The following is a 22,139-nucleotide window of genomic DNA, read 5'->3' as shown; positions in this document are numbered from 1 at the left end:
GATTCATCATTTGCGTTGAGGCTGCATCCTCTTACCATAGGGGTACATACTAGTTTAGAATCTTCCATGCCATATTTCTTCAAGATATGCTTGAGGTACTTGGTTTGTGATAGAAAAATACCATCTTTATTTTGTTGAACTTGTAAACCAAGAAAGTATGTGAGTTCACCAAGCAGGGAAATTTCAAATTCTTTCTGCGTTACCAAAGCAAAGTTTTGACTCATGGCTTCTTCATTGCTACCAAAAATGATATCATCAACATACATAACAAGTATTAGCAATTTATCATTGTCAATTTTTATATATAGATTACTGTTATAGACATTTTTGTGCCTTACAGCATGAAACATGAAATGTCCATAATCTAAGGGATCCAAAGTCCCTAAACATGTTGTTCCTACCCCTAGAGGAACAAGGCCAAGAAACCACTGCAATTCAGACAAGTTCTGCACTGAAATTACTCAAAAACAAGCCAATTCTGGATCATATCAACTGCTCCACTGAGCATCTGCGCTATATGTCAACTGCTCCACTGTCCACCTGCGTTGAATGTCAACTCCAACAAAGGCTACCTGCGCTGAGCGAGTTTGGACAAGTGGAAGGCTCATTCCTCAATGTGTCAATGCCCAGGAAGCTTCCAAAATGACACTTGGATCAGGGAATTTGACTGGTGATGAGTAAGAGGTTCCAAATCTCCAAGTGGAAGCAAGAACCTCCAAGTGGACTCAAGAACTGAAGAGGGAGAGGACACTAGTTAGTTTCATACCAGTCTCAGGCTGACTCATCCTCTCTCCAAACATCTATATATGGATCTCTCTCCCATGAGATCGGGAGGCTGGAATTTTGTGAAAGTAAAGAATTGCTGTTGGTTTGAGTTTAGAACTATTGGGTGATTTGCTTTGAAGGAGGTGAAGAGGAGATTTCTTTCTGCTGGGAAGGTGATGCTGGATTGGGCCTCTTATGGTTGTATCACTTCCTGAACTTTACTTCTTCCATTAATAAAGCCATTTGAGTTTCTTCTATATGCATGTATCTCAATGATGTCTTGTTATACTTGTGTATTTAGTTTATTCTAATCCTTAAACTAGTTGTGAATGTATGCTTCTTGTAGTTTCCCTCTCTTGTCATTTTACAGGATCTTGGTGTAGCTAGGCCAGTGAAAGAGCAAGGAGCTGGGAGCAAGCAACAAAGAGAGAGATTGGATCAATCATTAGCGGAAGACATCGGTTAGTGGATCTCTTTCTCCCCTCTTTACATTTCATAAAGAAGAAATCTTAGATAGCTTTGCTTTGCTTGTTGCTGAGGTACTATCACCCTTAGAGTGGGATAGGGTCATTCCGTATTGGATACTTTTCTCAACAACAAATTGGTGACTCCGCTGGGGATCGTATCTTGTTGGTTTGTCTGTGTTTTTGCTATTCATTTCATAAACACAGGGAGTACCGAATCGAACTGCATTTGGATCTTTCAAATGCAAAGTAGAGGGCAGCTACTCTAGCTCAGTTTTTGGGCCTGTTTATGATTTGAAGAGCTGATCCACAAGTACTCTGAACAGCTCTTAGTGATAGCTTTTCATCCTCCTTTGAATCATCCTTTAGTGTGTACTTGATTGCTAGCTTTGATTTGGCCAAAAACTGTGATTTTAACTGCAAACCGTAGCTCAAAACCCCGGAACATTCTCGTTCTGGTTTCAGCGCAGACCCAGTGAAGAGGTTCTGCATTTCAACGCAGGTCCCGTGAAGGCTACCTGCGCTGAATGTCAAAACCTCTGTGTTACACCTGCGCTGAAACAGTCTTTGCCTTGTGCAACTGTGGTTCCCTGTGTCTTTTGCTCAGTTTTCATCCCTGTTTTTGCAGCCTGTTATCAGTCAATGTACCTATCTGAAACCACCTTTCTTTGCCTCTATTCCGCCTCGGTTGTATAAAGAAACTGTATTTGTTCTTTGTGTATTTCTTGCATCATTTGCAGTTTCCCATTACGAAAGTGAACTAGTCTTGTTGTGACCTCTTAGATCTAGACCTGTCATAAGTGTCGTTTTGATCTTAGGAGTAAGTTGTTTGCTGTTCACAGCTGATTGAGCTTTTGCTTTCGTCATATGGTTTGAATTTATGCGTTTCTAGTGTTGAAACAAGTAAATCATAAGGTGTATTTTGATTTTGGACTAAAAGCTTGTTTGTTTTCACTTGAAATCGAATTCGAAGTTATACAACAGCTTTCTTTTTGTGGAACATCAACATTAAGAAAGAGAAAAGAAATACCTGCATTGTGCATTTGCATTTGTGACAGCTTGCATGTTGATTTAGGAAAAAGTGCATTAGTGTGTGCTCTATGATCTGTGTGAAAAGATGATGTCTTTCTTTTCCCTCAGTAGTTAAGATTTTCATATGTTGAAAAGATTGAAAAAGCTTGCTTCTCATCTTTAGACTGCATTTAGGAGTTGTACCATACATCTCGTGGTGATCCATAAAGGAAAACTGCTAAACAAGATCAACCTAAAATAAATTGAATGAACATAACAATGCTTTGAAACATAACGCAAACACATAGAGGTCTAAGCTAGAGACGTGTTCCGGCGTCGTTAAACGTGATATCTTACCGTTAAGTGGTTGGGTGATTCCTCCACGGTGAAGCGATAAGTATCAATACAGACTTGTGCTCCCACGTACCGTCGCGTATATATTGGGAGACCCCTATAGGAATAAAGCCTTTATCCATAGGAAGCTGTGTCGGCTGCCCTACTGATCACAATGCAGTGAACACAACATTCACGAAGATCGACCACCCGTACCGTAAAACGTATTCTGTGGTTTTGCGAAAAGTTTGGCACACCCTCTGCCTAGAACTCCAGAGCAGTTTCTTTTGGCCTTTTTCAGACTCTATAACAGAAAAAGTCCATCCGAGCATTTGTCACTTCGGGCTCGTTAAAACATCGAAGGAGACTAGAGTCATCTTTAGCTTTTTCTTGACTCTTAAAAAGTGAAAAAGCAAGTTGTGTCTAAAGCATCGTTAAAAATTTATTTTAAACGGAACATAATCACCTCCTATTCCTGCGTTGATCTTTAGGTTGAGAACATGGAACACACCAACCAAGGAATTCCCCATGATGGAAATCCTAGTCCTTTCTCCTCTTGGGGAGATGTTGGTGCGCCCCACATGGCCACATTGTCGCTTCCAGGACTGACAATTGGCCTGCCAGTCTGGCTATTCTCAACCAATGTAGTTCAGAACACCACGGTTCCTGAATAGTCGAGTCAACAGTTAGATCAGTCTAGAGCTGCCCACCAGCCTTCTACTTCCTATAACTCTTCCTCTGATCCTTCCTCTTCGCAAGGTAGAGCCGGCAAAAGAAAAGCTCCCAAAGAGAAGAAGGAGAAGAAGAAGAGAGAGAAGAAGAAGAAGGAGCCAAAGGCGACTGGGGGCAAGCAAAAAACATCTGACAAAAATCCACACACAGCACAGACCGGGCCTAAATCGCCATGTGTCATATGTAGAGGAGACCACTTCCATAGAGATTGTCCCTGTATTCCCCGGATACTAAGCGACTGGTCCCCTCGTTTGCACAGTTCGGGAGCATCAACCTCTGATAGCCATGTTGAATGCTTACCGTCAACCAGCGAAAGTGAAGGTTCAAGACAAAGAGGAGGAGCAAGATCCCCCTGCAGACTGTGTGAAGGCGATCATGCCATCCACCGTTGTCCCTTCTTAGACGAAGCGAAGAGAGTTTTGCAAGATCGTCCGGTTTCACCGTTACAACTTCCTCCTGGATACAATAAACTCGTGCCAAGTCCTTTGTTGGTTGAGAATACAGCCGGCCCGCTCAAGTGGTCAACTGAAGCGTCAGTCATTGAAAATGAACCTACTGAATCCAGACCAGACGAAAGTCCAAAGGTCGAAACGACAGTTGACCCGATTCTGCCTTCAGAGGTTTCATCTTCAAATGACACCGTCACTGAAGATTCATCTTCAAATGACACCCTCACTGAAGAGAATAAGGATGACACCATCCAAATTCTTTTCATCAACACAGACTCTGACGAGCATCAGGGCAATGCGCCCATTCCTTTATCGCAGGAAGGAACATCGTCAGGGTCATATCCGGCCGTGTATTCGGTCCCACCACCAAGCAACTTGGTTGTGTCCTTTGATTGGAACGAACTAGGCAGACCCCAGTTGCCAGCCAGTATACCATTCAGAATTATAGTCCAAATATACAGAATGGTAATGGCTGGCACTATCATTGATGAAGGGGCATCTGTGAGTATCCTTTCCTCTGTTGCTTGGAAAGCACTGGGTTCCCCAACGCTTTTGCCTGAGATAAGAAATATCTCGGGATTTGATAAAGGAACCAGTCGACCATCAGGGATCCTCCCCAATGTGCCCATTACATTGAAAGGGAAGGCTGTTCAAATGAACGTGATGTTCGTTCGAGGACCCTTGGATTATAACCTACTCCTTGGACGAGACTATATATATTGCATGGGAGCAATAGTCTCCTCACTCTTTAGAGTAATGTGTTTTCCACACGAAGGAAGAATGGTCAAGCTCGTAGACCAACTTTCATTTCCGGGATCACGAATCGCAAATAGTTACATACCAACCCTGAATGGTCTATTCAATCAAGAAATGTCTCCACCCCCGATCCTTCTTCCCGATGAGTGCGAGTGATTTGGAAAAAGGGACTGGAACCCAGGGGGCATGCATCCTGGCCTGCTTCGGGCAGAGAAAACCCTGGGTATAAGGTAGGTTTCCACGGGAACCCCATCCGAAAGAAGGAAGAGGGGTTGTTCTGGAACAAGATTCTTTTGTCAAAGTTATGTGTTTGAGGAAACGCCCCGCTCACCTTTGTCTACTTCGGTAGACACCGCCAAGGAATGTTCTGTTTAATCTACTAATGGAACAATCTTTGGATAACTTGAAAGAGGTATGCCTTTCCTGGTAGAACAAAAGTTTTACTTGCAAATTGAGGGGTAACCTTGAAATCGTATTTTATACCTGGGGGCATGCAAACCTTTTAGAGTGCAAGCAAGGGCGGCTATTGATTTTTTAAATTTTTAGGTCCTCCCTTTAAACCTGTAGGTCTAACCCTTTAAACTCGTAGGATTAGTCGCAGCCGAACTTGCATAAAGAAAGGAGGTGGGGCAAAAATCTAAAAGTTGCCATTGGAGCAAAGCTTGGCGAGATGAAGCTCCATAAAAAATAGAATCTCGAGGAGACATTCTTATCTTATGACTGGTAAAAACGAGCAGTTTTAGCAAAGTTCATGCTCGTTAAAAAATAAACGCAAAGACCGAGCAGTTTTAACGCGGACTTCATGCTCGTTAAAAAATAAACATAAGTTGTGAGCAAGCTTCCCCTTAGAGTTCAAGCTCATCCAGAAAAAATGAACCGGTAAATAACCATTGTGATCATGAATTCATCAGCCATAAAATCCTTGGTCGTGTTTGCACCGTCACCTCCACTTTTCATTTGGCCGATCGTTCACCTCCATTTGGTTGTTTACCTATTTTGAGGAATAGCTGCGAAGAGTGATTCCACCTAGCCATCCTTGTGACACTGCCGTGATTGGAAAATTCCAACCTGTACCTGGAATCTGCTGCTATCCCTGCTTATCACTCGTTCCTCAAAATACGAGTCTTCTTTGAGCTCTTTTCATCTGACTCGTAAAATATGAAAAGTTTGCCGAGTTTTGGCCTTCCAGCTCGTTAAAGTGACCAGAAGAGCTATCCCTCCTCTAGATTTTAATGTTTTTGGACCTAAGGGATTATTGCACAAAAAGATCGAGCGCTTGTCTAGTCCGGCTCGATAAAACTATCGAACATTCATCCCTTCTGTATTGTTTTATACTTTTTCAGACTTAAGGGATTAGATGACGAAAAAGGACCTTTGGAGTTAACTTTACGTACCTTTTCAGACTCTCTAAAAATGAAAAGGACCGAGTTGTCTTTGTCACTAGACTCGTTAAAAGCATTAAATAGCGACAAACTTGTCTTTAGACGAGAACGAGTTTCCCTATCGCTAGGCTCGTTAAAACATAGCGATGGGCTTGCCCGAAGGGCAAGTTATAGAACAAGCATATGTTATCCTCCTCAAGCTTGACAAAAATAAAGAGGTACTGGTCAGAAATGACTGGGGAAAAATTGGGAGAAACTCAAAACTTTGATGGTAGCAAGTCGCTCTTGAACATGACACTTTTCCTCCATACCACATCGGGTTGGGTTGTTTCATTCACCGGTCACATCACCATGGTCTCGCCATACCATCCATATTTGGGGTAATGCTACCGATCCATCGCATCAGTGTCGTTATATGTTCAAGAGATGTTGTTCAGAAAGAGTCAACCGTATCCCATCCACTGCCATACATCATCTTTCATCCTTTCATGACCGCCACCCTGAATCATATGTCACAGATCGTTTTCACCTTCATCACAATCATTAGCTCCGTTCCATGTCACTGATGTGGGATTCATTAAGGCCCTCCTGTGACAGATCGCTTCTTGTCGACATCAGCTCATTATCCAAGAAGTTGATCTAGGAACACCCCCCTCAGTACTTTGAAGCTTGCATGCCTCAATGGCAAGTTTCTCACTTCCGGCGACAGGTATACATCAATGACCTTCGACCGAAATATTTTGCGTGGTGTTCGACGCCAAGTCCTCTATTCACACCATGTGAATTGTACTGCAGTACCTTGAGGGTCATCATCATTATCGGTGATTCCTCTCGCGCTTGTTAACAGTTTACATCATTGACTGGTAATCAAGCGATGTCTTTCCATGTTCGACTCCAAAAAATTCTCACATGGATAGACTTGTACTTAGAGTGAAGATCAGACGAGTTTGAAGACCCCGGATCTAGTTTCATCCATCCGGGCTGCGATATATATTCAAGAAATAAAGACATTGACATGTGCAACAGATAATCATCCTACTCAAAGGATGATAATTTCATCAAAATTATCAGTCTACCATCAGATGATTGTTTGTTCTATGTACAGAAAAATGTATTTATAGAGCTGAGCATGGGAATGCCCACCTCAGCTAGATCATGAAAGCAGTATGAAAAATAATGTATTGCATTGTATCTTATTACAGGTCACCTCCCAGCGATTGGATGAACTTTGGATCCTCCTGATAAAGCATTTCACCCGATAAACGACCTCATACTTTAGGGGGCAACTGTTATAGACATTTTTGTGCCTTACAGCATGAAGCATGAAATGTCCATAATCTAAGGGATCCAAAGTCCCTAAACATGTTGTTCCTACCCCTAGAGGAAGAAGGCCGAGAAACCACAGCAATTCAGACAAGTTCTCCATTGAAATTACTCAAAAACAAGCCAATTCTGGATCATATCAACTACTCCACTGAGCATCTACGCTGAATGTCAACTACTCCACTGTCCACCTGCATTGAATGTCAACTCCAACAAAGGCTACCTGCGCTGAGTGAGTTTGGACAAGTGGAAGGCTCATTCCTCAATGTGTCAATGCCCAGGAAGCTTCCAAAATGACACTTGGATCAGGGAATTCGACTGGTGATGAGTAAGAGGTTCCAAATCTCTGAGTGGAAGCAAGAACCTCCAAGTGGACTCAAGAACTGAAGAGGGAGAGGACACTAGTCAGTTTCATACCAGTCTCAGGCTGACTCATCCTCTCTCCAAACATCTATATATGGATCTCTCTCCCATGAGATCGGGAGGCTGGAATTTTGTGAAAGTAAATAATTGCTGTTGGTTTGAGTTTAGAACTATTGGGTGATTTGCTTTGAGGGAGGTGAAGAGGAGATTTCTTTCTGCTGGGAAGGTGATGCTGGATTGGGCCTCTTATGGTTGTATCACTTCCTGAACTTTACTTCTTCCATTAATAAAGCCATTTGAGTTTCTTCTATATGCATGTATCTCAATTACGTCTTGTTATACTTGTGTATTTAGTTTATTCTAATCCTTAAACTAGTTGTGAATGTATGCTTCTTGTAGTTTCCCTCTCTTGTCATTTTACAGGATCTTGGTGTAGCTGGGCCAGTGAAAGAGCAAGGAGCTGGGAGCAAGCAGCAAAGAGAGAGATTGGATCAATCATTAGCGGAAGACATCGGTTAGTGGATCTCTTTCTCCCCTCTTTACATTTCATAAAGAAGAAATCTTAGATAGCTTTGCTTTGCTTGTTGCTGAGGTACTATCACCCTTAGAGTGGGATAGGGTCATTCCGTATTGGATACTTTTCCCAACAACAATTACTATCAGCTGATCCTATTGAAAAACCTTGTTGATGAAGCTATTTGTCAAGATGATAATACCAGGCCCTTGGAGCTTGTTTCAGACCATAGAGAGCCATGAATCCATCCGGTTGCTCAATATATACTTCTTCTAGGTATTCATTAAGAAAGGCAGATTTCACATCCATTTGATATACTTTGAACTTCTGAAAGCTAGAAAGAGCAAGGAACATTCTTATGGCTTCAAGTCTAGAAATAGGTTCAAAAGTTTCTGTAAAGTCTATACCTTCTTGTTGAGCATACCCTTTACAAACAAGTGTAGCCTTGTTTCTAATAACTTCTCCATTTTCATTCATCTTTCTTTTGAATATCCCTTTGATTCCTATGGCATTCTTATCATTAGGTCTAGGAACCAATTCCCGAGTATTATTCTTTTCAATCTGCTCAAGTTCTTCATTCATGGCCTTGACCCAACATTCATCTTTGCATGCTTCATTTACATTTTGTGGTTCGACGGAGGCAAGCAATGCTAGATAGCTTGAAGCTTCTGTAATAGTTCTTCTTGTTTGCACACCTACCTATTTCTGCCTCAAAATTTGAGTCTCTTGATGATTCTTCTGAACATACCTGGATGGAGTCTTTTCTTCTACCCTTATCTGTTCTTCTAGTGCCTCATTGGTTTCTTATTCAGAATTAGTCTAATTTGATGTGGAAGGATAGTCCTCATCTCCTTCATAATCTTCGATTTTTACCTGCTTTGGATTTTTGCCTGCTTCATCAACCACAACATGAACACTTTCAACAATTTTCACAAGTATTTTATTATAACACTTATATCCTTTATTTCAGGAAGAGTAACCAAGGAGACTGCCTTCATCTGCTCTAGGTTCAAACTTGCCAGGTTTTTCATCAGTCCTTTTGATGTAACATTTTCTTCCAAAAACTTTGAAGTATTTACAGTAGGAGCCTTATCATACCAAAGTTCATGTGGAGTTTGAGTGTTGTTTACCTGGACATTTGTTTTGTTGAGAATAGTGATGACAGCAAATGCAGCTTCACCCCAGAAGGTTGTAGGAGTTCCAGACTCATCTAGCATAGCACGAGCCATTTGTTGAACAGTTTTGTTCATCCTTTCTACCACTCCATTTTGCTAAGGAGTTCTTGTGGTAGAGAATTCCCTTCTTATTCCAAGTTCTTCACAGAAGTTGAAGAATTCATCTGAGGGAAATTCCACTCCTCGATCAAACCTGAGGCATTTGATTTTGTGATCTGATTCATTTTCAACCAAGGCTTTAAATGCTTTGAACTTTTCGAAGGCTTCGTATTTATGCTTTAGAAGTCTTATCCAACACATTCTGGAAAAGTTGTCAATGAACAACATAAAGTATTCTTCTCCACGAGGTGATTTTTTCCTAGATGGACCACATAAATTAGTGTGAACAAGTTCAAGAGGCTTATTAGATGATCCTTCCTTCTCAGGGAAATGTGCTCTGGTTTTCTTACCAAATTGACATGATTTGCATATTGTATTTTCTGGAATATGGATAGCTGGAAGTTCGCGAACCACTTGGTATCAGCATGATTTTCTTATTCGGTGGAAGCATAGATGCCCCAGTCTTCTGTGCCATAGCCAGTGTTCATCGTTTTTCTTAGATAGCACTATTGTTGTCCTCCCTTGAGTATGTACAAGTTGTTTGGAGTTATTACACCTTTGATCACCATTTCTCATGTATCAAGCTCACGAACAACACATCCATTTGATCAAAATACTACTTCATTTCCTTGATCACACATTTGACTGACACTTTGTAGGTTATGCTTAAGACCATCAACATACATAACGTGTATAGATTTAACCTTTTATTTTAAGAGAACAGAGCCTTTACATTTTATGACAACAGGAGTGTCATTTCCAAAAGAGACCTTCTTTTCCTTTTCTAAGGCATTATATTAGTGAAGTTTTCTTTGTCACCTGTCATGTGTTTTGAGCATCCACTGTCAATATACCATTGATTTTCTTGTCCTTCCACATACAAAGCTATTCCACATCTTTTTGTTTGCGGTTCCTTCTTTATCCGTGTTTTGGGACCCAATGAAGATTGCTCCTTCTAAGATGTTTGTCGAAATTTACTCCTGCATTCAGAATCTTCATGACCGAAGTTGTTACAAATAGAGCATTTTATTTCATTGTCAAGAGAAAAAATGTTATTGTAGTTCCTTTTCATGATCCCAGTTTTGATTTCGTGCTTCTCTAGTCATGATGGTGTTGTAAGCAACACATTCAGCAACTTTGTGTCCAATGTTATGACATGAAAAACATTGGCCATTAAAGAAATTCCTGCGATTATCGAATCTACTGACCTGATGATTGTAGTTTCCATTGACATTCATTCTTGAATCAAATTAAGACTGATTTACCTATGGTTAGTTATAGCTTATGTTCATCCTTGAAGTAGATTGAACCTGATTTACCTGGTGATCTACTTTATGCCTTTATTGACGATTGTCAACCTATTCACTTCTCCTTGTTGCATCAACATAGCTTTTAGAGGTTGATGGCTTCTGTGCTTGAGGTGCTTCTTCAGTATATCCAAGACCTGTCTTTATCAGAGGAGAATATTGCACTTTGATACTTTCATCTAAAGTTTCTGATCCTTTTGCAAATCTAAGATTGACAGCTTTTGTTTTCTCAATGTCTTTTCTTAGACCCACAATTTCACATTCTATCTTTTCATTGTGTTTTTCCCTTTCAGTAAGTTGGAATGTCAAAGTATCTATAATCATACTCTTTTCTTCTAAACAGATTTTAAGTTTAGAAATTTCTTCATAGAGACCATCTTCATCTAAAGCATCCAAGAAATCATCATCTTCAAAAGCCATCAAAAGTCTATAATCATTACCATATTCATCTTCATCACTATTTGATAAACAATCGTTATCTTCATGCGTATAGTAGCTTTTCTTACTTACATTCTGTTTTCTATTCCATTTTTCTAGTTCCTTACCTTTATCAAGCTTATCTTTATGAGGACATTTGGCTGCATAATGACCGAATCTTCCACAATGAGAGCATTTGAAAGATAGTTTACCTCTGAATCTTCCAGAATGTCGTTGAAGGTTTTTGACAAAGTTTTCTTCTTCCTCTCCTTCTGAAATGTGTCCCGATTCATTGAGCTCTTGCCTTCTTGAAGCCTTGAATGTTTCTTCTCTCATAACTGATGGACCTCCTTTTCTCATTTCAATAACAGTTAGGATTCTGTGCAGCTCTGTCATAGTCATATTCTGAAGATGCTTTTCTTCTATGGCAGAAACTTTTGATTCAAACTTAGAAGACAAGGATCTTAAAACCCTTTCAACTAAAGTAACTTATTGTATCTCTTCACCCACGTTTTTCATGAGATTAACAATCTCATCTATACGTAGGAAGTAATGAGCTATACTTTCATCATTGTGCATTTTGAGAGTTTCATATTGAATTCTGAGAGTTTGTAGTTTTGCGCGTTTTACCTGATTGTCTCCTTCATAGCTTGGGACGATCTTGTCCCATATTTCTTTGGTGGTTTTGAGCTACATAACTTTGACAAATTTTGATTGTGACAAACTCCCCAATAGTGTATTGACAGCCTCAGTATTTGTTTCATACTGCTTTTTACCTGCTATATCTATAGGAATTACTGATGGAAATGTATATCCTCCTTCCACGATTTCCCAAACATTCATTCCAAGAGATTGAAGAGAGGCTGTGGTTCTTACTTTCCAATAAGCAAAGTTTCTCCCATAAAAAATTGGTGGTCTAATGGATCCCTCTCTTTCGTAGCTACCCACGATGATAGATCTTACTTCAAGCGATCCAGCTTCTTCTGATGGACCTGCTCTAATACCAATTGTTGGAAATAATACTGAGAGGGGAGGTGAATCAGTATTAGCAATTTAACAATGTTTCATTTCTATAAATAGATTTATATACTCTACTTCTGTTAATGAAACTTGCGTGTATACACAACTGTGTTTAGAGAAACCAGTGTATACCTTGCAAACTTATAATTTAGTTAGTTGATATTTAATCTGTGTATCAAGACCATATAACCAATAATCAGGTGTAGTAAACAGAACAGGAAATCACACACATGAACACAAGATATAAGGTGGAAACCCAATGTGGGAAAAAACCGCCTGCTGCAATCATCTTTATCTTTCTTTAATAAGAAACTTCTTTTTACAAATTTTGTACTAGTGCAACCTTATACCAGTATGCAAGCTTCTACCCGCAGAAGGCTACAACCTTCTCTCACTCTCCACCTTCTCCTGGAAAGGAGCTACAATCCCCTAGCTCTTGTACTAGCTGATGTGTTTACTAGTACGTAGGTGCTAACCTACGGAAGGCTATAACCTTCTCTTTTCTTCCAGGGACCATGTTTCATAAATTTTCATACTAGATCCATCAATAAGATCAACCAAACATCAAATATATCTACATCAACCAATCTCTTTTTCACTAACTGAAACTGAATCAAACAATCACTTTTCTGAATGCTGTAACCAGAACACAGTAACAGTAACCAGAACCCAAGCCAGAACCCAAAACACTGCAACAACAAACAGAAGTATCTAAAACATATTTTATGAGGTGTACACTACTTCAATGTGTCGAACCTATGTGCATACTCATGTTGCTCAAGACAAACTTGTGTATACACTATTTTGAAATGCTGAACCAGCGTGTATATGCACCCTTGCTGTAATAAACCTACGTACAGATCTGTAAATGATGATTTAACCTTTACAACTATTCAGACATCAGTTATACCCAGATCATTATATTTACATATTACGACATGTGCCAATTATTCGACTAAAAGATCAAAACAACATAAAGATACTTCTCTTGAAGCCTTAAGATCTTGACCCATCAATAGAACTTATCCTTCTTCAAGTGCTCAGGTTCCTCCTTGATTCAGATCCAGCTATGCACCGTAACCCAATGACCAGTATTTTAGATTTTTCTCTTCATTCGATATTCAATGCTTAAGTGCCTTTGCCTAATGATCTCCTCCTCCTTTTATAGTCTTAGGCCTTACTCAATACCATGGTAAAAAACCAGTTAGAATCAATACCTTGGACCAAATACCTGGGGTCAACACTTCAGACAAGATACCTTGGACCAACACCATGGGTCAAAATAGGATGGTCCAAATACCACGGACGAAAACCAAATTATCCAACATGTACGTGCCTTTCCTTGCGTGAAAGTGCGTGTATACGCATATGTGCCTTTTTATCAGTGAACCCGCGTGTATACGCGACTTGGTCAAGGGGAACCTGCGTATATCTCTTTTTCCTTCATTCTGAGAGCCTAAGCTGTGATCTGTCATCTAAGTGAGTTGCCATCAAGGACAACACCTGTGTAATAACGCCAAACCTATGTCATAATGCCAACAGTTGATAGTAAGGTAAAGAGTGGTAAATTTCAAACATTTAGAATTCAATACAAGACTCTCAAAATGCATAATGATGAAATTATTACAAGTTTTTCCTTAGTGTAGATGAGATCATTAACTCAATGCGAAATCTTGGTGATGAAGTAAAATATTCAATGGTTTTTGAGAAAATTCTAAGATCTCTAACCACAAAGTTTGATTCAGAAGTTTCTACCATTGAACAAATGTAGGATTTCAAGAACCTCGCTATTGAACAACTCCATGGGATCTTAAAAACTTATGAAATGAGAAAAGGCAGTCCATAAAATATCAGAGAAGTGACATTCAAATCTATATATAAATTAAAACAAAAGGAGAAGCTTAAGGATACAGGTTACATACCAGATGAAGAAGAAGCAAATTTAGTAAAGGAATTCCAAGCAGGAACTGGAAAGGTTAGAGATAAGCTTCCTTTCAAATGCTTTTTCTGTGGAAGAGATGGTCACCACGATGCTAAATATCCTTATAAATAAAATCATGAGAAAGGGAATGTTAGAGGAAAGTTTGATCAGAATAATATCTTGCATACACACGAAGATAGTGAATGTTCTTCAAATAATGAGGATGTTGAATCCAAGAATATCAATTTCTTATGGCATTTGAAGAAAAATGTGTAGATGATTCTAATGATGCTTTTATGGATGCTATAGAAGAAAGGGATACTCTTATTCAAGAAATAACGTAGCTAAAAATATTTCTGGAAGAAGCTAAATTAGTTGAATAATTGTTGAAGAAACAAATTCTAGAAAAGGAAAGGCACACTAAAAGCCTAGAACATGAAATATTGGGTCTAAGAAAGGAACTTGAAAAACAAAAGGCTCTAAATCCCATATTTTCTAATGGATATGAGAATTTAGAAGAAATCATCAAGTTACAATTCTCTCCTCTAATTAACACAGGTCTTGGATACAATGGTAAATCATAAAAAGCTATAAAATCTTCTGAAACAGGTACAAGAAGGTATGTCAATGCAGTGAAAGGAAGCAATCATTAGAATTCTATCTCTCAGCAAAGTAATGATGGATCAAATATATCTCCAATAGAAGAACCTTACCACAACCAAAGGGGATGTTACTCAAGAAGGTATTGTACTACCATGCATTCCTACTTCAATGGTCAATGCTTCCTTTGTCATAATTTTGGTCATAGAGTTGTTTAGTGTGTCACTTATAAAACTATTATGACTAGAGAAGGAAGAAAACAAAAGAATGAGATTGGGGAAAATAATTCTTCTTACAATGTCTTCTCACCTCTTCAAGATGAAATTGAATGTTCCTTTTGCAATAAATTTGGTCACAGAGAAGCTGGATGTAGAAGCAGAAAATGATCATGCTATCAGCATGAACATAAGACAATGAGACCCAAGGTATGGAAAAAGAAATCATAGACTTTGAAAATTGTGGTCTATCTTTATATGCAAGAGATCAAGAAAAATTTTGGTACATTGATAGTAGATGTTCATAGCATATGAGAGGTGAAAAACATAATTTTATGTCTTTTAATGAAATAAACAAAGAAAAGAATGCAACGTTTTGAAATAATTCACTTGCTACTATGAAAGGGAAAGGAGCCATGCTATTAAAGAAAAATGTCAAGGCTAGAAATGTTTTATTTGTTGACGGATTAGGAGATAAATTGTTCAGTGTTATTCAAATGTGTGACAAAGGGCATGAAGTTGTTTTCATATCAAAGAACTACGTGGTAAGAAATCTGGACATAAGTAAGGTCATAATAAAGGGAACAAGAACTCTAGGTGATGTCTATGTATTGGAAGGCGGCCAAGAACATTGTTACTTGAGAAAATCTGAAGAAAGTTGGCTTCAAAAAAAGAGATTGGGACACCTTGGCTTTTCTCAATTATACAAATAAAGAAGAATGGGAGAAGTTAGTGACTTTCCAAACTTTTCTCCACTAGAACATAGCATATGCAAATCATGCCAATTTGGTAAGAAAACCAAAGTTCAATTTAAAATAATGTAAACTTTGAAACGGGAACTCACACGATTATCCATTTTTTTGAGGTAGCAAAACAATCAACTGATTTTGAAAATTGTTGATTGAGAATAAATGTCTTTCATTTTTAGCAGATTTTTGACACTTTAAATTTTCTTGTGTATCAAGTATGAACATTTTTTTTGAAATGTCAATGATTTTCATGCTAATTTTGAAAAGTGTTGATGTGGCGTCAACCCATTTCTTTGTTGGACTTATTTTCGACACTTTAAAATTTCTAATGTATTAAGCGTGGATAATTTTTTTCAAACACTGGTGATTTTCGTTCAAATTTAGAAAAACATCAATAAATTTTTTTAAGGCATATTGTTGACACTTTAAATTTTCTTATGTCCTAAGTATACACATTTTTTTTAAATGTTGATTATTTAACCTTTTTTCAAGTTTTCTTATTGCTCTTCATGTTTTTCGTCCTTCGAAATTAAGGGTTTTCAAATTTTTTGTTTTTTTGTTTTCCTTTGCACTGTTTTTTTATAATGAAAATTTTAATTTTTTTGTGAAGTTTAAAAAACTAATAAAATAATATTTTGAGATTAAGATTTTTTTTTTAATATTTATATATCGTTAATTAATATTTCAATACACATAAAATAATTTTCATTAAAAATAATGATTAAAAAAACTCCACAGAAAACACACATTTTGCATATAGATATAAGTAAAAATATATGCATTTTAGGAAATTTTCGCTAAAAAAGCCACATTAAATCAAAAAAATTATGCAAAATTTGAATAAAAAAATATGAAAAATAACAAATTTGATGAATCTTATATAAAAAATGATGACATTTAAAAAATAAAAATTCAAAAAAATTGATTCATATATCTTTGAAGTAAAAGAAAAAAAATTAAAAAATAAAATTAAAGAAAACAATAAAAATCTTACACAAAAAATTTAAATATAAAAAGCAAGATTTTTTTTTTTTTTTAAATATAAAAATAAAGCATTTGAAACAATAAAAAAATAAAAAGAATTTAAAATATTGGAAAAAACATATATAATAAAAAGAAACCTTATATAAAAGCCATATCTAACACTAACAAAATTATATTAAATATAAAAATTACAAAAAAATATAAATGTTATAAAACTAAAAATATAAAAACAGTAAAAGATTTAAAAAAAAAAAATAGACACCCTTTGGGTTCCTTGGCGGGCTCAACCTGATTCCGAGAATCGGGTGAGGGGGTCATCTAATTCTTGGAATCAGATTGAGCCGCACAACGGTCCAAAGATCACAACTTCTTTTTATTTTTTTTTAAATTTGTTTTTGTAATAATTGTTGTTCATTTTATAAATTTTTTGTGTTTTATAGTGTTTTTTTTTTAAATGCATTCCTTGTTATTTTAATTTATTTTGTATATTAATTTTTTTTGGTAATGTTTTTTCATAACTTTTTTTTTTCTTTTTAAATGTTTTTCAATGATTCTTTCTATTTTCAAGTTTTTTATAGTTTTTTTATATTTTTAGTTTGATTCTTTTATTAAGTTTGATTTTTCTTATTTTATTTTTTTATTTTTATTTTTTTTAAGTTTTAGTTTACTATTTTTTTTAAATATGACTTTTTAATGTATTTTTCTCTTTAATTGTCCAATGATGCATTTTTTATTTTGTTTCTTTCATTATTTTTTTCTTACAACATGCCTTTTGAAAATATGATTTTGTTATTATTATTAATTTTTTTTTTATTGGTTAATTTTGTTTCTTTTTTTGCATTTTTTTATTTTGTCTTTATTAGGTTAATTTTGTTTTTGTTTTTTTAAGTTTGATTTTTATTTTTGTCCCTTTTATGTATTAGATTTTTTTTTCTTTTTTCTTTTTTCATTGTTTTTATTTTATTTTTATTTGTAAATTTATGTTTTCATTATTCTTTTGAAATTTGAATGTTTTTTGGAGTCATGATAAAGTCTTTTACATCATTATTTCAAAATGTTGAAAATTTATCCTTAAAAGAAAATATACCTTATTACAATATCAACACATCAACACTTTTTCATTTTTAGGGTGTTTTTTACACAAAAAAATTGGTTTTCATTGCCATTTTCAAAACATCTTGAAAATTTACTCTAGAAAAAAAAATGTTATTCCAGCATTAACACTTTTCATTTTCGCATTGAGTTTTCTTTTTTTTCTTGGGTTTTTTGGGCTAGAATTCTTGTTTTGAGTTTATAGTTCTTGTTTCAAAGTTTACATTGTTCTAATGATAAAGAAGGTACTTCAAGTAAGCCTGTTGAACTTATTCATACAATTTGTCTGGTCCTATGAGAAAGATGTCTCATCCAGGTGAACAATACTTCATATTATTCATTGATGACTTTACAAAAATGTGTTGGATTGGCTTACTTAAACAGAAAGGTGAAACATTTGGTAAAGTTAAAGTATTCAAGGCTCTAGTAGAAAATGACTTAGATTTGAAAATCAAATGTCTTAGATACTATAGAGGAGAAGAGTTTATATAAGATGAGTTTTTCAATTTTTATGAACAATAGGGCATCAATAAACAATTTTCTATAGCTAAGACTCCTCAACAAAATGGAGTGGGAGAAAGAATGAGTAGAACAATCCAACAAATGGCATGTTCCATGCTTGATGAGTCTGGAACACCTCATACCTTTTGAGGGGAAGCATCACATACAACTCTGAATATACTTAACAAAGTTCATGTTTGATTAAAAAATGATAAAACACCTTATAAACTATGGTTTGGTAAGCCTCAAAATGTCAAACATTTTATAATTTTTGGAAGCAAATGTTAAAGAAAATGATGATAAACTTGGAAAGTTTCAATCTAGAGATGATGAAGGAATCCTCCTTAGATACTCCTCTAGAAGAAAGGGATATAAATGCTATGATAAAAGTCTTCAAAACATTGTTGAATGCATTTATGTTTTAATTGATGAAGCATCCACAGGTACCAAAAAAGGAAGGAGCGATAGATGACGAACATGTTCCTACTACAAGTCAGAAGGTTGTACATGAAGGAAATAGAGAAGAATCAGAAGAAAGAAATGAAGATAAATATACATCAGAAAAGACATTTCAAGGTATGTTCAGAAATCATCATGAATCTTAAATCATAGGTGAAAAGGATCCATGAATACAAACTAGAAGAATTATTGTTGGAACTTCTATTTATCTAGTCTTACTATCGACAATTGAACCTCAAAATGTGAATCGAGAAAGAAAACATGAATGTTGGGTTAAGGAAATGAATGAAGAACTTGATCATATAGAAAAGAATCATACATCGGAATTAGTACCAACGCCTCAAGAGAAGAATATTATTGGGACAAAATGGGTGTTAAGAAAAAAACTAAGTAAAAATGGAGATGTAGTATGTAGCAAAGAAAGACTTGTATGTAAATGTTATGATCAACAGGAAGGAATAGGCTTTGAAGAAAAAATTTCACTTGTATCTAGAATTGAAGCCATAAGAATGTTTCTTTCATTTTCAAGTTCTCATAGCTTTAAAGTATATCAAATGGATGTAAAATTTTCATTCTTAAATGGGGATATAGAAGAAGAGGTCTATATAGAACAACCTGAAGGGATCATTCTTGGTAGTGATAAAAATCATGTGTGTAAACATAATAAAGCATTGTATGGATTGAAAGAAGCTCCTCATGCATGGTATTATTGTCTTGACAGGTACCTTCAACAAGAGGGATTCAAAAATGGGTCCGTAGATAGAAATATATATATATATCAATATGGATAAAGATAAGCTTTTGATAGCTTTTTTTTATGTAGATGACATCATATTTGGAAGCAATGTAGAATCTATGAGTCAAGGATTTGCTTCAGTTTTGTAGCAAAAATTTGAAATGTATTTACTTGGTGCTCTAACATACTTTCTTGGTATTCAAGTTCAAAAAACTAATAATGATATCTTTCTTTCTCAAACCAAGTTTTGAGGCTCATAATCACTTCTTTTTTACACCCTTTTTCCACCTATTTTACTCCTTTTTTATCAACATAATCACTCGATGGACAAGAAACCAAAAATTTATTGCGTGGTGGGTATATAAAAGTCTTGTATTACATAAGTTAATAATGTTCTTTATTATTGGTCTAATATTTGTTTTTGCTACAGGATTGGAGTTATTCTGTAGCTAATATTTGAATTTGCAGTAAATCCATTGTTTCATAGGTTCTAAGGTGCCAGCTAGAGAGCGAAGTATATGGAAAGGTGGAAACCAATGCACTCAAGAATTCCCTCCTACCTGCATGAACTAGATTGATAAAGGAAGCTTCTAGTTACGTGGTTAAAGGTAAAAGTCAACTTTATCAACAATAATAGGTGAGCAAGGAAGGATATATAAGCCTAATGATTTGCTTTGTTAATAGAAAATCATTAGAGAATTTCATTATGATATATTTCATATTTAATTTTAGTATTTTCTTAAGTGAAGCTAGGCATGAATCTCTGAGCATTTAATGATACGATCTTTATAAAAAGACTTCATAAGAAAATATAAACGCAGTGATTTTATGATGTGACAGTGATAATTAAAACTCTATTTTCAATTTAGTTATAAAGAATCCTTCTTATTTCAATGTGTGGTTGATTGTTTAATTGGATCTCATGACCATCTGGTTGTGGAGGGCCCCCTCAAGTAGTAAGGTTCTTTTATGTTTTTAAGTAGAATTTCCTTATTTAATTTCATAAACTTATTTTTCGGATGCATCTTGTAGAACATTTTCTTTTATTGGTTTTTGAGTTAAATACCAGCAATGTGATTGTCTTGTTAACTAATTTTGTTTATTGATTTAGGAGTACATGAATTGAGTTTAATGAGCAACGATAACAATAATGAGATTTTGGATTTAGATTAAAATTGTAATTCTTAAAACAGAGGATATGATTGCAGGTTTTATTTTAAGCAGGAGTGATTTATGATTTTCAGATGGTGAGAATATATTCAATTCATTTTGGATTTCATGCAAGAGTGTGTTATTAAGGTAGATTATTTGATTCCTCTAGAGAATTGAGTTTCTTGCAAAGCATAATTCAAACATATAGCAGAGAGAGAGTGTGTGTTTTTTTATGAGTGGAATTTTATTATACAAGTGGGAGATTGATTTATAAGTTTATGATTGGATTTCATAATTTTAAATAATTATGATAAGAGTGCAATTAATTTTCATAGGTTTGGGATTGATCTACTTTTATGGAGAATTGTGAAAGTTTCTTTTGAAACAGAGTGTGAGATTTTCCATATGTAGTCTTTGATAAAATAGTTTTATCATTTTATTTTTTAGGAATAATTGCTTCACTCATGTGCATTCCAATAACTTAATTTAGAATCTATGTTTCAATAGCTCAGTTTAATTTAGAGGTGTGAATAACCAAGGAATTCTAGCATAAACAATGCGCTTACACTTCATCATCTTACTAGCCCTTGTTAATAATTTATGCAAGTAATTTAAAGTTAATTAAATTACCAAACATTTTGGTGTCGTTGTCCAGGAAGTATCAATAGGAGTCTTTTCTTTTTATTAAAAAAAAAGGATGTGCATAGGAAAAGAGATTCTAGATGCAGATTTGTAGGTAGAGGTAAAATATTAATTCCAACAACATCTCTCACCCCACCACAACCTCGTAGTGTGACACCACCCACTCAAACTCATATTCCATCATTTGCAGGCAAACATAAACTTCCTGAGGCACTTAGATCTGAAATCCAACATAGAGATTCACCAACCTCATCAACTGAAGTAGAAATAGAAGAAGAATATCCTACATCCCCAATAGAAGGAGTATTTTTCCTATCATCAGTTGGAGAAAGACTTCTAGGAAAAGAGCTAGAAATCCCTAGTGAATATGAAGAGGAAGAAACTTATTTTAAATTACCATTGATAGAATAACTAGAACTAGAAGAGCTTGAAGAAGAACTAGAAAACCAAATGTTGGAACCCTATATTAGTTCTAAAGAAGCTACAATGGTTAGAGAAGGGGAAGGGGATGTACATAATTTTAATGGTGAACAACCTAGGATTGGAGGAGGAAGAGGAGGAAATAGAAGTGGAGGAAGAGGGAGAGGTGGAGGTAGGGGAGATAAAAACCCTTTACATTTCCTATCCTTGATGAAGATACAACAGCTAAAATGAAAAACATCTCACCCTCCATCATTCTAAACTTTAATGGATTAAGAAATGAGGATATTGGAACATTTATATTCGAGTTTGAAGCCATGTGTAAATCTTATGATTATGTTCTTAACCCTCAAAAGTTGAAATTGTTTCCGGCAACTCTTAAGGATGCATCATTAAAATGGTTCATGGGCTTGGCAGCACACTCTATAAGAACATGGGAAGAAATGAAAAATACATTCTTAGAGAAATATAAGGATTATTGTATGCCCCACATTCTTAAGGATGGAGTCTTTAAAATGATGTAGAAAGAAGAAGGAAATATTGAATATTTCATTGAAA

This window comes from Pinus tabuliformis, chromosome X (assembly GCF_031772625.1).
Source record: "Pinus tabuliformis cultivar Carrire ecotype Pingquan chromosome X, CPIR1, whole genome shotgun sequence".
Lineage (NCBI taxonomy): Eukaryota > Viridiplantae > Streptophyta > Pinopsida > Pinales > Pinaceae > Pinus > Pinus tabuliformis.
This window is presented reverse-complemented; position numbering follows the sequence as displayed.